Below are 15,212 nucleotides of genomic sequence, written 5' to 3' on the forward strand. Positions count from 1 at the left end.
TCATTCATATTCAGAGGCTTGGCCCATCAATGTACAATTCCTCTGCTTCCCTTCTGCATCAAAGGGGAAAGGGAGAAACTGAACTCCAGTCCTTTGGTAAACTTTGGCGGGTTGGGTTTTCCCAGGCTTCCACCCACTGGTGCTTGTCTTCCCACACTCCAGGACAAAAGGTGATAGTGGGCTGACTTGCGTTCCAAAGGTTTCTGTGTGTGGTTCAGGAGTAAATAGCCATCCAGCTGTTTCACCAGTTTGATAATAGCCTAGCAGCTGTCTGAAGACCGCAGATATGCAAACAGCGTTAGAGTTTCCTGTAGGTGTATACACTTGCTGAAGGGACTGTGCAACCTTAAAAAAAAAAAAAAACACCTTTTTTATTAAGAAAACTTTTGGAATAACAATACACATCAAAGTGCGAAATACATCAAATTGGTTTGTACGAGAATATATAACATTAAAGAAGTTAGTAAACATAACCTAACTATATTACAACATACTGAACCTTGCTGTAACTGCAGAAAAGCTTTCTAAATCTAGAAATAAAGGAATAATGATTAATCTTGAAAAAGTTTAAATGAACTCTGCCAATATATGTGGAATTTCCTAGAAAGACTGGTGTTTGGATACAATTAGAAATGGATCCAGGGGAGATATGATGACTTTGAAGGGAGAATGTCCTTCTCTGACATATATTGAAGAACACGTGACTGTGTAGCAACAAATTGTGAGGAAGATGCCGATGTCTTGACATTTGTTTTCTGGGTAATATGTGTAAGTTTAGCCAGAATAAATTGGTCCCAAATTTTTTCATACCAGAGGTGTAGAGATCGTTGGGCCTTAACTGTACCTCTAGCTGGCTGCATAGAAGTGAAGTTAAAGTGAAGTAATGCCTTTCCCTGGCAATAGCTCTTCACTTAAACACAGAGAAGTCCAAGGGGGTAAGTATTTCTGCCATTTTAAGAGAGCCAGAGTCATGTTCAGGCTACAGTGTGATACAACAGTCTGGGAGACCTGAGTTCAGAGCTTCACACTGTCATGGAAGCTTGCCGTTGGTGATCTTGGTCCATTCACATATGCTCAGCCTAACCTACCTCGCAGGGTTGTTGTGAGGTTGAAATGGGGGAGGGGAGAATGTTGTGAGCCACTTTGTGTCCTCATGGGGTAGAAAAGCGGGGTGTAGATGAATAAGAAGTTAGTGGGGTGGGTTTGTGTCTTTGTCCCAGAGTTGCCTTTGTGGCATCACCACTTCAGTTTGAAAGTTAAAAGAGATGTAAAGTCGGATAACTAGAAAATGCCAGGTTGGCTGGGTGGCTAAAAGTCTGCCTCATAAAAACTTGGAGGCCTTTCGTCAGCATGTGCCTTCAGCTCCAATATGGTTCTTAAGTCTTCTTTAGAGTAGACTTGCCCTCCTAACAGAGTTGGGTATAAATACCTTCTTACTTTATTCTCTTATCTGTTTTTTGTTTGTTTTGTGTTTTAACCTGGCCCTACGTTTCAGAGAAGTCCCCTGGTCTCCCAGCCTGCATAACAACCCCACTTTTCAGCATTGCAAATTGGGTACAGTTTGCATGCCCACTGTGGAAATTAACTGTGACCCCCCGCCCCAAGGATAGGTGTTTCCCTCAACCTCTGCCTGCCATGCATTAGGGATGCCAGCCTCCAGGTGGGACCTGGGGGATCCCCCAAAATCACAGCTCATGTCCAGACTCCAGAGATCAGTTCCCCTGGAGAAAATGGATCTTGGACTTGGAGGGGGAAGCTAGGATTTTTTAATTCAGGGGGCCTTTAAATAAGTCAGGGGGCACCCCCCCACACACATACCCAAGGGAGTGCCACAAATAAAATAAAAAATTGGAAGTTGGGGGGCCTGGGCTGGATGGGGAGTCAGGGGGCCTTGTTGGTAAGCCAGGGGGCCAGGCCCCGAGATGCCCCACTGTAGCTACGGGCCTGTAATGTATCCCACTGAGGTCCCTGGCCTCCCCAAATCTCCAGGAGTTTCCCAACCTGGATCTGACAACCCTACGCCCCATCCCCTGTGGGGAGGGGGGCTGAAAACCCTACCCCATAGGGTTGCTGTTTCTGAGCCCCTGCCTGTTACCTTTGGGGATACCTGCATTACTACTCCCCCCGCCCCGCTCTCTCTTTCTCTCTCTCTCTCTCTCTCTCTCTGTCTGCAGGGCCCCCTGCCATTCGCACAGCAGAAACCACCATCGCTGCTGCTGCCGATGCTCAGGCTTGCTAGTTAGAAAGAGCCTCCCTGGCCAGGAGTGGGGAGGGAGGAAGGGAGAGAGAGAGAGAAGGAAGGGGGGGGGACTGTTGTGGCCTCTAGCCGTAATCAGCCTGGTTGCTGTCTGATTTCTCAGACTAATAGCTGAGCAATAGAAGTCTGGGAGTTCAACCAGAGGTTATCTTTCCCAGGTAGCATCTCGCTCAACGAGAATTTGATTTTTTTTCTATAGGACTTTACTCCATTAGATTAATGAAATTTCAATGAGAGCCCGGCACCCCCCGAAGCTTTGTTAACAAAACAAATGGCGAATCTGTAGGTGAGACAGCTCGCGAGAAGGAGGCGAAGGTGAAACGCGTCCCCGCTATCCGCCCGTCCGGCCTGCAAACCACATTGATCTCTATTTAAAGCCACCAATTGGATTTTTTTTTGTTAATTATAAATGATTGATTGGCAGGGCTTTCCCTCCCCTCCTCGTACGTGTCCTCTCTGCCACCCCTGCCAGCTTGCTCTCTCTCCCCCCCTTCCTTTTTTTGCTGCTGCTGCGCCCACGCTTCGAACTTGGCGTGCTGCTGTGCGCGGAGGGGGCTTTTGGGGTTTTGTGCTTCGCGTTAAAGAGAAAGGGAACTTCAGCCGCGGGCTTGTTCTGCCTTTGGAGCTGCTCCGTTCTTGGCAGATGAAATGTATGCCAATTTCTTTCGTTCTGTGGATTATCATATGTCATTAATTCGACTGTAAATTCCTCTGTTCTCCCCGGGATAAACCAAGATTTAGTAATTTCTATACAGGCTTCCTTCTCCTGTTGTCTTTCAGTGATCATCTTCTCCCCCCCGCCCCCGGTTTCCTGTAGATGATCAACTGCATGCTTTTTTTTTTTAATCACAAACCCCAAATGTGGTGGAGTTCATTTAAAAAAACCACACACAACTGTTTTGTATGACAGGTGCCTGTTAAAATTTGCTCCATTAGAACCATATTGCTATAATTAAAAAAAATGTTTTTGGACCCTTAACCAATCAAACAGGATAGTAATGAAAGTGCCTTGAGTGGGAGAAATCATTTGGCTTGCATGAATTTGTGGTTTTACTTTTTAAGTTCCTAGGATGAGATATTGTCGAAATTTGTTCTGCTTCCTGACCTGCTGAAAGAAAAGGTTTCCTCTGTTGTTGCTGCTCCAAGTTATTCCTGTGCAAAACTGTTTACCCATTTAAATAACTGATTTAAGCTGTTTCTGTATAAAATTACATAGGATGCATTCATACAAATACAAAGTTCTTTGGGTTGCCCAATAAGATATAAAATTAGGAGCAAATGCTTACTTACAGACACCAGCTGACCCCAGGGTTCGTTCTGAACATTCTTAGCCTTCCTGAAATCTTCAGTCCTGTGCAATATTCTTTGTATGTGTGTGTGGGTGTGTGTGCAGCTACAGTGCTCATTGTACTATCTTGTAATGTACATTTGTCCACAATAAGATCTTCAAGGTTGTGCTTGCGCCAAACCGTTAATTCAGTCAAATCTCGACAACCCACAATGCAGTGGGAGTTTGGATTATGCAGAAGTTTGTGGTACGATCATGTGTAATACAGATCTATTTCCTATTAATAGCTCCTGATCTGCCCCTCCAAACTCATTTATAAACAAACATTATAATGTGGCAAAAAGAACAGAACATGATAAATCCAAATTGTGTACTGTGAACTCAGTCAAACATGCATCCTCTTTGTATATGTGGTCAACAAACTCTGTGGACTGAGGTAGATTCCCATGGAACACCTGTAGATATATTATGTTCTTTCCAAATGTCTTTAAAGGTCCATACCTAGAAATGCCCCAAAGATAACTTGATGCACTTTTTATAAAAAGTATAATGGATGGCAGTTAAATATGCATATGCTTGCTGGAGAATATAGTTGGAAGGTGTTCATGTGCAGACGGTGATGTTAGAAAGCAGTCTGTGTTGCCATTATTCACACCTACAATTGAGAAACGAGCTGTAAAGACTGTATTTTTGCAGGCTGTCCTTTCCTCCTCTCTTGATCTCTCCTACATTTCCTCTGTGCCATGCTGGCCACTGGTGTGTTATATATTTCATGCTGTCCCCTTCATGCCATGGGCTGGTTCCTTTTTATTAAATTCAAACTTTAGTCTTTCTGATGTTCTCTTCCTTTCTGCATTTTTTTGGGGGGCGGTCATCCCTTGTTTGCTTTGGGGGAAACAAGTCTTAAATTTCTCAGATGGTATGTGTGGGTGTATACTTAGGGAAGAGATTAAAAACTCGCCAATCCTTTGGTACATTATGTCATATTTCATCCAAGTACATCCCCTCCCCGAGATGCCAACTGCCAATGGGGTTGAAATGTGGGTGCCACACAATAGCCTGTGCCCTAAAACGGAAGTAAGCAGAAACAGCCATTAGACTCAGCAAACAAATCCCCATTTCACTCCCCTGTTAATACATCTCTAAGGACATGATCAGATCCACCCGCAGTTTCTCCCCAACTACCTTCAGTGCTGGCATTCCCCGGCTGTGAATTAGATGGGAAACTTAAGGAGGCAGGCTGTCTGGACGACATATACTGGCCACCCTCCACGTTCATTAGATAAGCCGCAGATACCTTCCTTGTCCCAGAATGGAAGCTGCTACCTCCATCGCTGTCATTCAGCCACTGTATTGTCGGTGTTAGGGATGAATACTTGTGAGCCAAAAAGTGCCCCACCCCCGTCAAATCTCAGCCAGGAGCTCATGGGTGGCCTTAGAGAAGCTGAGACTCCTGGGAGTTTATAACGTTAGGATAATAGTACAAGGCTATTTAATATTGGATTACTAGATGAGCTTTGAGCGTTTATGAGATGATGCATGCATACAGATATAGACAGATATATAATACACAAACATTACCTGTTGTTGCTAACGGGCTTTGGTAGCCAGGCCTGTAGCCAGGATTTTGTGGCTTGTGGGGCAAAAACATTTCTGGTGGGGCTGCCTTTATTTTTATGTCAGCTCCAATCCACACACACACCCCCCCGAGCCCAACCGCTGGTGGCCACCCCTCTCCCTCCCCTCCTGCAAGATTTAAAGGGCCCTTCAGCTGATTGGTGGGGAGTACGTGGCCCACCAATCTGCTGGCAGGCCCTTTAAATCTTGAGGGAGTGAGAGGGGTGTGCACCATCTCACATTTCTTCTCAAAAGCATTTAAAAGATCCCTTTAAATGCTTTTGAGAATAAGCAGGGGGCCTGTGTATGTGGCCCCCATCTTTCTAAAAAAAGTCTCAAAAATATCTTCTCAAAAAATTTTTTTTGTGAGGCTGGCCCTTTAAGGAAGGGGGCGGAGCCCCCAATAGCCCCACTGTAGCTATGGGCCAGGGGTAGAGTTAAACTGTAGATGTCCCTCGTCTGCAAGGATGACTGGGCTGTTTAGACAGGGTAGTGCTTACCCTTGAGTTTGTGTGCAAGCCCTGCTATGTGAGGAGTGGTTAAAGAGCTCCCTGTTCCCAAGAAATCAGAGTGCTCACCAGCGTTCCCTCTAAGCTGAGTTAGTGTGAGCTAGCTCACAGTTTTTTTAGCCTCTGCCTCACACATTTTTGTCTTAGTCCAGGAAGGATGGATCCATAGCAAACTAATTTATGCAGTAGCCAAATTGCTCACTCACAGCTTTAATGACAGTAGCTCACAAAGTAGAATTTTTGCTCACAAGACTCCACAGCTTAGAGGGAGCATTGGTGCTCCCCCCTCCCCCCCAGTCAGAAATCTCAGCCAACTTCCATGCAGCCATGTGTAAACCTCCTTTCCAGGTCAGTAATAAGGACTGTTAAGCAGATTTGATATCCACCCCACTGTCCCTCCTGCCCTTTGCTAGGACTTCTGTCCCTTGCCTCTTCTTGCCCTCTGAGACCTCTGAGAACTGTGTCATCTTCTTGTCCTAGCAGGTGATCATTGGGTAGCCGTCTATGCTCTTGATGTCCAGGACTGATGCTGACCGTTCCTATTGGACAAAGCAGCCAGGGCTTTGCTTGTACCACTGAAGTCACCTGTGATGTTCTTTGTGGTACAGGATTTCTGTAGTGATAACATATACGGTGTGGTGCTGGTCCTACTGAGAACATTTAATGTCTGTAGTTTTAAAGGGTTTTAGAGACCAGATGAGAGATCAGATGTAACAAAAGACTAAGAAACCAGTGTGGTCTTTTGGAGTCCTTGGACTGTCATCTTGGCGGAAATCACTGCTCAGCCATGTGCACTCTAGGTAGCCTTTGGCAAGTCACCTCGGTTTCCCACTTGTCAAAGAGAAATTGGAATTTCCAAACCATTCTCTGATGGTGCAAGGATGGCTAATATCATCTTATGTATTAGAAGTACAATGTGAACGATAGATGACATTAGAAACAAATATGTGGATCTGAAATTCCCCATTGTTTAGGACAGAAGCAGAGCTTTAACACACCACATCAGTCCTGTTTTGAACTGGCCATGTGGCATCTTTGCAGGAGTCTAATTCTCTATCTGATGAGCATTCCCTTTTGAAATCAAGGGATCAGCTGTAGTCCTGGTGGAGTTTTCGCCAGAGTGGCTCAATCAGCAGTAATGTGCCTGCTTTAGAGAACGTGGCTCTCAAACGCCTTTAGTCAGTTGTTCTTCTTTAATACACTAGTTTCTTCGTCGTCGGAGCATTGTCATAGTTAAATTCTCTATCTGGGAAACAAACTATTGTAAGCAGTCTTGTTGTGTATCCATAGAGCTAACATAATTTCACTCATGTTGGGTGTTATAAAAATGAAAAATACAAACAGCAAGTTTAAAAAAAGAGAATGTGGCTGTAACGGCGCAGCCGCTTTGTGACCAAAGTGCCCATGGGCTTGCAATAAGGAGAGACTTCTTTCAATGTGTGTGCTTGCTGTTGTTTTGGACGCTGGCATGGGACCACAAGGGCTTCTTTCAGGAACTGAGCAGTTGGATCAAGGGGTTATGTCCAATGCTCCCTCTAAGCTGTGGAGTCCTGTGAGCAAAAATTCTACTTTGTGAACTACTGGCATTAAAGTTCTGAGCTCTGAGAGAAACTGCTCTTTTCCAAGAACAGCTGTGCCAGAACAATGGCTTGCCCAAGGTCATCCAGCAGGTGCAAGTGGAGGAGTGGGGAATCAAACCCAGTTCCCCCAGATTAGAGTCCGCACACTTATCCACTGCACCAAACTCTGGCTCTCAGAGTTTCTCAGAGCTGAGCTACCACTTCTCACGTTAATGATGGCAAAGTATAGGTGTGTGGCATTTTTTACACCACTTCGTATGCAGCTAGAAACGTATATATACTGATGGGACACATTACGGTTCTATATTTAGTAGCGCAATGTGATGTAATGTCAGTTCTTGTGGGACATCCCCCCCCCCCGTGGCTTATACTGAAGTACAGTGATCTGTGTGTTCTGTCTTGAGTGTGTGTGAATGGAGGGGGGTTGTCCTGATACATACTAGCTTTAGTGCCAGTTTGGTATAGTGGTTAGGAGCACGGACTGTAATCTGGGAGAATGGGCTTTGATTCCCCACTCCTCCACATGCAACTGCTGGGTGACCTTGGGCAAGCCACAGTTCTCTCAGAGCTGTTCTGTCGAGAGCAGTTCTCGAAAGAATTCTCTCAGCCCCACCTACCTCACAGGATGTCTGTTGTGAGGAGAGGAAGGGAAAGGTGATTGTAAGGTGCTCTGAGACTCCCAAGTGAAGGACAGGGTATAAATCCAATCTCTTCTCTCTTCTTTATGAATGGGTTTTAAAGCCAGATACTATACTGGCATGGCCATTCCAGCATTACAAGAAGAGAATGCAGAAGTGTACAAGAACACATGCAAAAAGGAAACACAGCGTGAGATTTGGACCTGGAATGGCCCCAAGTCTATAAAAATACTGGAAGAAAATTGTTGCTGAGCATTTCTTTCCCTTTAACGGATTGGAGCTTGAAAATCAGCGTCTTCGACAAAAATTTTAGCTGAGTATGTGCAGCATCGTTGAGTTCCGAGAGTCGCCTTTTTATTTATACTTGGCCATTAAAAAAAAAAAAGACAGCATGGGAAGGAAGTAAAAACTGCATATGGGAAGGGAGGGTATCTTCCATTTGTGTGGCTGCATCCAGCTTCATGCTGATATGGTTGGGGGAAGAGTTATTATTGCTGTTCTTCATGTGGTACTTAGTGGGGGAGAGCCTAAATTAAACATGCAATGTTTATTACTTAATGGTTGAATAACAGCCCAGAGCAAATGTATTTAATTTGACATTCTGCACACACACATCTCCTCCTCCTCCTCCAACACTTTCCTTCTTTACAGGCTTTCCTGTTTCGACACCGAGAGTTGGATCCAACTGGCTTTCCAGATAGTGAAAAATCCGGGGGGGGGGGGTCCCCTTTGACCAACCATAAAGGCTATGCTTGGAATCATGGGACCTACATGGATAAAGGCCACATGGGATGGGGGAACAGTAGTAAGGAGGAGAGTTGGGTAAGATGGAGGAGAAAGCTGGATCCAGCCCTCAGTTTTGCTTTCCGAGGACCTGTGAGTGGATATGGATGATAGTTCTATGTAGTATAACATGGGTATTGTTTCTGAAATCATGCAAAGCACTGGGGAACCTATTGACCCAAAGTTATAGTGGGAGGGACATAAAGTCTCAGAGGCATTTGATGCTTCTCTCATTCTGTCTACAGAACTCTGGACAATCGGTCATCTCTCTGCCCGTCGCCCAAGTTGGACCTGCCTTTTTCTTTCTTTTTCCTCAGCTGGCAATCTTCCTGTTGTCATCCTTAAAGAGAGCAATCCGATATTTGACATTTTTATGTTCAGTAAGGAGCGCAAAGAAATCTAGTGTTATTGACAATAATAAAAAATGTACTTAATAAAGTCTGCTTTCATTAAGGAGCTCCCGAAAGCACTGTGACCTAGGTCTTCTCAGATCACTCACAGTAGGGTGTCCAGCAACCCAAATCAAGATCGGAAAAGCAATAGAATCTAAAATAAAATTTAAATACAGTTTAATCGATCAGTGAGGCATTAGTCTTCATATCTGTCATGTTTTGGTTCTGCCCTTCTTCCGAGGGGCTCAGGGTAGTGTACATCATTCTCAGTCTTATCCTCAGACCACCCCTGTGAGGTGGGTTATCCTGAGAGAGTGGCTAGCCCAAGATCATTCTGTGAGCCTCATGGCTAAATAGGGATTTTAACTCAGGCCTCTCCATATGCAATCCTCTGTCCTAACTACTACTTCAGTACTGAGTAATTGCATTCTAAAATACATGGGAAATGAATGAACATAACAGATTTCTGTCGGAAAGCACATGGACAGGTCAGATTGCACTTAGGTCCAATAGAGCTTCTTTTCTGAAACATCCCGTCTGTTGTTGTTGTCATTCACAAGCATTCGTACTTGTGAACGTGGTGCATTGTGGGTTTTGTGCTGAGCTGACATTCTTGTGCAGTTATATTTAATATGTTATTCTGCACTGCACTTAAACATTTGTCATTCTTGTGTGGGGGCTGATGCACAGATTCGTAAGGTAATAGAAAATGGTTTTGTTTGGAAGAGCTGAAATAACTGTGAGAATTAAAATGTGACTGTGAAAACTGTGAAAACAGTGAAATGCTTTATATCTGGAAAGGGACAGTGAAGCAGTTTGTAACTTCAGAACAGTATTCTGCTTTGATGGAGCCACACAATTCAATCCAAACTCCATTATCAATGAAATTTAATGGAAACTAGAAAAAATTATAGTTCAGTGGTACCACACATAATTTATATGTATAACGGCTCACATTCAGAACCTGGCATCATAAAATAAATTGTGTTCTGGGTAGCAGGGCTAGGCAAATTCTATGTCCAACATCTTGCAAAATAGCCACCGGGAAATGTAGACAGTACTGGGGTAGATGAAGAGCTGGTTTCCTCCTGTTATTCTAACCTGACCTGTAGGTATTGGGAGTTAGGATGAACAACAAACACTGCGTGGGTTCTGTGGACAGAATGTTTGCTTTTTAGGCACGAGAGATTTATTTATTTATTTATTTTGTTAGGTTTATATCCCACCCTATCCCAGAAATAGGGTTGCCAGATTCAGGTTGGGAAATCCCTGGAGATTTTGGGGATGGAGCCTGAGGGGGGGGGGGTTGGGACATAGTGCCATAGAGTCCAACTGGCAAAGCAGCCATTTTCTCCAGGTGAACTGATCTCTGTTGCCTGGAGATCAGTTGTAATAGCTGGAGATCTCCAGATATCACCTGGAGGCTGGCAACCCTATGGGCTCAGGGTAGCTCACAACAATTGAGGAAGAAATAAATAATAACAGCATACAATAAGAACCAAGTTAAAACATTCACCAATAAGACAAGATGGCAGTAAAGGTTTCCCTTGCTCAAAAGCCAGTCGAATCTGACTCTAGGGGCGGTGCTCATCTCCATTTCCAAGCCAAAGAGCCAGCGCTGTCTGAAGACTTTTCCGTGGTCATGTGGATGGCATGACTAAACGCCAAGGCACAGATCACTGTTACCTTCCCAACGAAGCAGTACCTATTTATCTTCTTGCAATTTCTTGCTTTCGAACTGCTAGATAAAACTCCAGGGCAGTCCTTAATGCCTCCTGCAGGATGATTAGTCCAGGAATATATTTCTGTGGTGTAATTCTGTGGGCAGGGGAGGCCGAGATGGGACTGGACGCCCGCTGCCTCAACCAAAGGCCTGGCAGAACAGCTCCATTTTACAGGCCCTGCGGAACTGTAACAAGTCCTGCAGGGCCCTGACCTCACATGGGAGTGTGTTCCACCAGGCAGAGGCCAGGGCAGAGAAAGCCCGGGCCCTGGGCAAGGCTAAGTGGATGTCTTTTGGGCCAGGGACTACCAGGTCGACGTTTATACTGTGCCAGGATTTCAGCTGGATGGCTAATAGCGCACTTTCAGTGAATAAAACGAGACTGACTTCTGAGTAGACATGCTTAAAACTGCTCCCTAAGTGAACGCCCCACCCCAAACAATGATTATGAGTTCTTACAAAGGAACTCAATTAACAGCGCAGTCTTCAACAACATTACAGCCTCCTTGACTGCAACAGACATGGCATAACTCAGGGCATAACGCAGGTTAGGAATAAGTTCCATTGAATTAAGTAGAATTTACTTCTGGATAAGCATGCGCATCGTAATTTAAAATGTTTCCATTATCTATCCTATTTCATCAGCAATAGGATTCAAAATCTATCCTATTTCATCAGCAATAACTTGTGAGCGGCTTACAAATGAAATTTAAGTGAAAGCTAGCTCTTAACTGTTTTCCAGCGCGATCCTAAGTAGAGTTGCTCATTTCTAAGTCCATCGACTTTGGTGCGTTCAAGAAAGGTGTAATTCTGCTTAGGGTTCCACTGTTGCCCTCTAAAAAATTGTAGTAATAGGTTGAAACTAAAAAAAATACTGCTTGGAACAGCAACAGTCATATGTCTGAATCAAGTCTTGCAGTATTTGCAGATCATTGTTCCACATTCCCTGCAGCTGTAATATTTTTAAAGGACAGAGAGTTCTTACATAGCGGACTTGTGTGGCCACTTTAGAACTTGGATGAATCCCTCAGTTTCCCTGACGTGTAAAATGGAAAGTTGCACTTGTATCCTACGCTATCCCACAGTGGGCTCAGGGCGCCTCGCAACATGAATAAAATACGACTATCTAGGAGAAGAAGAGAAGAAGAGATTGGATTTATTCCCCACCCTTCACTACCCAAAGGCATCTCAAAGTGGCTTACAATCTCCTTTCCCTTCCCCTCCCCACAACAGATACCCTGTGAGGTAGGTGGGGCTGAGAGAGCTCTTTTGAGAACTGCTCATGAGAGAACAGCTCTGAGAGAACTTGTAACTGACCCAAGGCCACACCAGCAGCTGCATGTGGAGGAGTGAGGAATCAAACCCAGTTCTCCCAGATTAGAGTCTGCGCTCTTAACCACTATGCCAAACTGGCTCTAGTCTTCTTTTGCAGTGAATGCGAAATAGGTGCATGCCCTGTGTCTCACTGTTTGAGAGCTCCGCAAATCCAAACATAAAATAAAAAGGGGCTTCAGAAGGATAAGTGGGGAGGGGGTGACTGGTCTCTTTGTGGGGAAGTGGGGAATATGCGTTCAGCAATAGTCATTGCTCTTGTGTTACAATTAAGGCCAAAAAGGGCTACATTGTTTTATTGGCACAGCTAGTCAATTTCTTCTCTGGGATCTCAATTGGAGATGCCCACTTGGGAATGGGCATTCTTTCCAGCAATCTATGCCCATTTCCCCCCCCACACAGGCCTTGTGTTTGAAGATGACGATGCAATTAATGAAATTGATTGCCTCTAGCTGGAAAGCTGTTATCTTTTGAGCAATTCCATCAAAATTGCCCTTATTTTGAGAAAATTGTCATCCAGTCTAATTGGCTTGATCACAATGCCTTCAGATAGACTACAATACTCATTGTCACAGATCGGGTAGTGGTGGGGGGAGCAAAAGGATTTCAGGGCTGGAGAATCATATTAGATACCTCCCCCCCCTTTAAAATTGACTTGAAAATTCTGTTGAATCTGGTATCTGTTTGCTTCGCCTTTAAGAATAACCTAACTAATGTTTTTCATTAACACGTTTTCTAATTTATGAAGTCCCAACAGGCTCTGCCAAGGTTAAATAATTTAAAGAAATAAGCTCCCACCCCCTTCCCCCCACCTTATCTAGTATAGTGAAGCTCATGAAGAATCCAAGGCGCTTTTCGCTCACTCTCAGCCACAAAATAGCTCGAGAAAAGCGTGAGCAAGGAGTAGACCTGAACCTACAAATGTCAGCATAAATATGTAGCACGACATTGTGAATTTTCTTTTTTTCTTTTCTTTCTCTCTGTCTTTTTTAAAAAAGGAGGGGGAAAGAGAAAGGCCCGTAAAAGCAGATAAACCGCGCGCCCCGTAGTCTCTGCTCTCCTGGATTACAAAAGGATGTTCTAGGAATGAGCTTGACGTTCCCATAAATTAAAAATCAATTCTTAATGATGAAGCCGCCTTGTTTTAGCACATTACCCAGGTTAAATGGGAGCGTGCGGAAACATCAAGCCCCATAAGATGAGGGAATCTGTGTATATTAATATGATTTAGAGGATGGTCTACCTCGATGGAATAATTGTTATTATATCTATACAGCCAGATGGTACTTGGGGTAAACAGCCGCTGAACACCTCAAACGGGAAGGCCTTCGGTGGCCCTTTCAGGTGTCTGCTCCATGTCCTCTTCCCCTCCCCCTTTTTTTTCTTTTGTCATCAGGCTCTTTGGTAAATTCCTCTGCAAGGAGAAAGAAATCCTTCAGATGTGTTTATTTTTATAGCCTGTCTCTCTCATTAAATCTCTAGTGTGTTATTCCCCCCCCCTTCCCTTTTAGGAATAGATCACATTCCATTGTTGCGGTGACAAAGGTAATTGTGATTACTGCTCAAAATCCTTCCCCCAAACAGAAGGAAGTTCAAAGGCAGTCTCTGTATAGCCATCACATTTAGAGCTTAAAAAAAGTTTTGCAAAATCAACCAGACTTTGGAATATTGGATAGTGTCATTGAATTTTGAAGTCTAAGCTTTCTGAATTCAGGGTTTGGTGGTGGTTGTGTGTGTTTTTTTAATCTAAATCCAGTGCACCCATTACGTGAGGTTGTAACCCAATTAGCAGGATGATATGTGGGGATTCTCTGGGCAAATTTGTTAGGAGCACGTTTCTGAGATTCTATTCAGCTCTAATTTCTGTTTTCTTTAGAAGGAGGGAGTATTAAAAAATTTTTTTGGGGGGGAGTTTCTTTGCAAATTGATGGGTTGAGAGGGGATGCCTAGGAAATAGCAGCCCTCACAAAAACTATGGGTTCTAGTAGAGAAGAACCACTGAAAAGTGAAATGAATGGAGACGTATCAGGAGTGTGGTAGGTCTTATTTATTTATTTATATTAGATTTTATTTATAGACTGTCCCCCCCCCCTGTAGGGCTTAGGGTGGTTAACAACAATTTATAAATAGTTGCTGTTTATGTTTATGAATTTCAGTGGCTTCCCTGTGTAATCTGACATGGTAATTGGAAGTGTTGTCCAGCCTTTCAGTGTCTTGGAACAAAATACTGTGTCCTGTTCGAGTTAGGCTATGTTCAGCCACTGCTGATTTTTCAGGTTGGCCTTTCAGGTTCTCACCTTGACACAGAGAGTACTCCATCTTTCTCTGTGATACCTCTGAGGATGCCAGTCACAGGTACTGGTGAAACGTCAGGTTCTACAATGTCAAGATCATGGCCACACAACCCGGAGGATCTACAGCAAGTAATGAACTCCGGCCGTGAAAGCCTTCGACAACATATTAATTTATAAAAACATTCCAATAGATACAATATATATGTGTGTGTGTGTGTGTGTGTGTGTGTATTTTTCCAAGTTAAAATTTTGAAACAATAAAACAGCAATAATTAAGTCTAATCAGATGGCGCTTAAGCATTACGAAGCCTCCCCCAGAGGCAGGGGAGACAGGGAGGCCAAGCTTGATGGGGGGCCCTTGCTGTCGTCAATCATAGGCCTGATAGAACATCTCTGTCTTACAGGCCCTGTGGAATTGCATTAGGTCCCGCAGGGCACAGATGTCATTAGGCAGAGGGTTCTGCCAGGATGGTGCCAGGGCTTTCTCAGCCCTGGCTCTGGTTGAGCACAGCCAGATATCCTTGGGACCAGGGATCTCCAGGAGGTTCTTACCTTATTGTGGGGGGTAGAGAATGCGGAGACTTTTATTTTTCTTTGTGCAAGTCTGGTTACTTGAGAATATAATTGGTTATAAAGGAATGGTGCCAAGTCCAATGTTCCCTCTAAGCTCCACAGTGCTGTGAGCACAAATTCTCCCTCATGAGCGAAAAAAGCTAGTAGCATTAAAGTTGTGAGTGAGTCTACATTTCACTATCACATAAATAAGTTTTTTAGTTTTATTTCTGTAACCTTGTAAAAA

Source organism: Gekko japonicus, unplaced genomic scaffold (genome assembly GCF_001447785.1).
Source record: "Gekko japonicus isolate JY-2015 unplaced genomic scaffold, Gekko_japonicus_V1.1 scaffold798, whole genome shotgun sequence".
Lineage (NCBI taxonomy): Eukaryota > Metazoa > Chordata > Lepidosauria > Squamata > Gekkonidae > Gekko > Gekko japonicus.